Source organism: Gavialis gangeticus, unplaced genomic scaffold (genome assembly GCF_001723915.1).
Source record: "Gavialis gangeticus isolate Ggan-Ray unplaced genomic scaffold, GavGan_comp1, whole genome shotgun sequence".
Taxonomy (NCBI): domain Eukaryota; kingdom Metazoa; phylum Chordata; order Crocodylia; family Gavialidae; genus Gavialis; species Gavialis gangeticus.
This window is the reverse complement of record NW_017729025.1, coordinates 34,066,984-34,069,774: the sequence shown is the minus strand read 5'-3', so window position 1 is coordinate 34,069,774 and position 2,791 is coordinate 34,066,984. Positions and strand designations below refer to the sequence as shown.

At 51.3% G+C, this 2,791-nt stretch overlaps 2 long non-coding RNA genes across 2 annotated transcripts in view; one reads left to right on the top strand and one right to left on the bottom strand.

Annotated features, from left to right (window-relative positions):
* The window catches only part of LOC109298481, a 74,947-nt gene that overhangs the window by 47,297 nt on the left and 24,859 nt on the right, over positions 1-2,791 (top strand). The window lies entirely within an intron of this gene.
* Positions 1,348-2,791, bottom strand: part of LOC109298482 — a 20,558-nt gene continuing 19,114 nt past the window's right edge. The window contains exon 3 of the long non-coding RNA XR_002097623.1: positions 1,348-1,360. This is a non-coding gene — a long non-coding RNA (uncharacterized LOC109298482). The remainder of the gene's footprint in view (positions 1,361-2,791) is intronic.

The window sequence follows — 2,791 nt, the reverse complement described above, 5'->3', positions numbered from 1 at the left end:
CAACCATAATCTAAACTCTATATGAGACTACCATCAATCCTGACACAACATAGACCTAACACCCTAACCTGCAACAGGCAAAGCAAGGGAACCATGGCAGCCAATGTCCTGTTTCTATAAAATGTTGTCAGTATATGCTCAAGGGGCCCCAGGCAGATGGCTATGCTCCCTGCTGCAGAGGAAGGCAAACCCCCCCCACAGTCCATACCAGTTTGACCATGGGGTAAAATTCCTTCCTGCCCTCAAAAATTGGGTTGACCTGAGCAGAGAAGCAAGACAGTCTTGTCAGGAACCTCTGGTTTTGCTCCTAACAGGAGAATCAGCACATCCCAGTTGATGTCCCCGGCCCTGTAGCCAACATCCAGTGCCTCTGGGAAGGCTTAAAAACACCCTGATGCATATATAGCAGAAAAGGGGGTGGGGGAAAAGGGAGCAACCAGCAAAACCCAGAAGCATGGGAAATACCCATAGTAGAAAATAGGCATAACTACATGTAGATAATCCCCAACCAGTGGCTGTCCAACCTCTTCTTGAACACCTCTAGCGATGAAGAGTCCACAACTTCCCTAGGCTGTCTAGTCCACTGCTTCACTATTCTCACAGTAAAGAAGTCTTTCTGGATATCCAATAAAAATTTATTTTTCTGCAGCTTCAAGCCATTGGCCTGCATTCTCCTCTCTGAGGCAAGAGAGAAAAAGTGCTATCTTTTTTTTTTATGGGAGCTCTTCAAGTATTTGAAGACTGCTATCATCTCCTTTCTTAAGAGCTTTTTCCACAGGTAAACCAAGCAATGTCTCTTTCCAGTGTTGCCTTCCCCCACATCCAGATGTTTGTCCCTGCCAAGGCTGGGTCCATCTAGGCAGGGTTTTCCTTGACCTCAGCCACTTGGAGAAGCCCCTAGGAAAAGAGTGGCTCCATGAACCCCACAGATGGGGAAACTGAGGCAAAGGCTACACATCGAACAGTTCCTCTGCCCAAGGCTGGGGCTCGGCTACATAGGGCTTCCCACCTCTTGAGGCCCTAATGCCCTACTCCTAGCTTCCTACCTTGGTGGTCCAGGAAATAATCCACCAGGGCTTCCCCGACCAAGGCTCCCTGACAGCTGGGCTGTCTCAGGCAACACATTCTGGCAGGGGTGTGCTACATCTTGTCCCTGAGCACTGCACTACCTCATTGTGCTGTGCTTCATCAGCATGCCATGCATCCTTTGCCTACACCTCACAAATGACTACTCCCTGGCCTTGCAGGTGTTATGAAGGACACAGTGGCAATAAAGCATGGCAAGTCCTCCTCAGCTGTCTTGAAGTGCACATTCTGAGCCTCTGAGTGTGCCTTGGGGCAACCAAATGCACACGCAGTGCTCATGAAGCATCTGCTGAAGAGTTGTTGAAGTGTTCTTTCCTGCATTCCAGGTGCCCTGTGTAGGGCTTTGTGAGCCAGGGGAGCAGAGGATAGGTTGAGTCTTTGATGATGAGGGATGGGATGATGATTCTGCCGGACTTAGTGCTGGAGCCCTGGGAAATTTAGCAAGGGCCAAACCCGACCGGGGCAAGGTCTTCAAAGTAGGACTCCAGCAACCACTTCATGCCCAGCGGGAGCTTCATGCGCTTCACGGACTGGTGCTTCCTTCAGTGTGCCCGCCTCAGTGCCTACCTCTGAACGGGGCCGTTCGCTTCGGCCACCAGGACAAGAGGTGCCAATGATGCGGCTACACAGTAGAGACCCTCCCACATGTGCTGTGCAGCTGCAGGCCACACACCAGAGCCTGGCAGCTCCACCACAATGCTGTCTAGGATCGCCTAGTGAGGGCCATCCTGTCCGCAGCAGGGGAGATCTCTGTGAACCACACCATCCTGGGCTGTGAGAGCCAGATGCAGCCCAACATTGTGATCACTAATGAAGAGGCCAAGAAGGTTGTGATCATGGATGTGACCATCTCCTTCAAGAACCAGCACCAAGCCTTCACCTATGCCTGGGCTTGCAAGCGGGAGTATGCCCCTCTGGTCAACATCCTGAGAGGCCGCAGCTACAACATGACGGTCAATGTGCTCATTGTGGGAATGCTTGGAGCCTGGGACCCCAGCAACAAGAGCGTGCTGTGTGCCTGCCACATCTCCCACCACTACCTCAAGCTGATACGCTGCCTCATGGTGTCCAATACGATCCGCTGGTCCCATGACACCTTCATGGAGCACATCACAGGCCACCACCAGTACTCTGACCCCACCAGATGGACCACTGCCAGACCAGACCTAGAGGGACTGCCTGAACCCCCCTCTGCACCTGATGAACTTCACTTTGAGAGGAATCTTCAGCAATGGACCACCCTGTGATGAGACTCTATATGGCCTGAGACACTTTCTTTGACATACTTCCTCCACCATTGAGGACCATTGTACGGGTTTGTGATTATCTATCTTCTTTCTCAACGTCACGAACCACCTCCCCCCATCTCCCCCCACCCCTGGGCTTAGTTGGCTAACACTGTATTTTCTGTAACCCAGTTGCATTCCCCTCCTCACCCCCATCCCTCTAACGTTAGTCCCTTGCTCAGGTGATTTGTATTTCCCTACTGGCTTTGTCATCTCTTTGGATTCACAATCCTAAACATCTACTAATAAAATTCAATTTGTTCTGTATCATCTAGGGAAGTGTGAGGTTGTGGAAGACCCTGGCATCATGCATTCTTCCTGCCCACCCAGTGAAAACATGGGTGAAGCAGCCATGGTGGTCAGTGATGCACTGCAGCTGTGATGCCTGCACAGTTGAATGGGTAAAAAATTGGCTGATG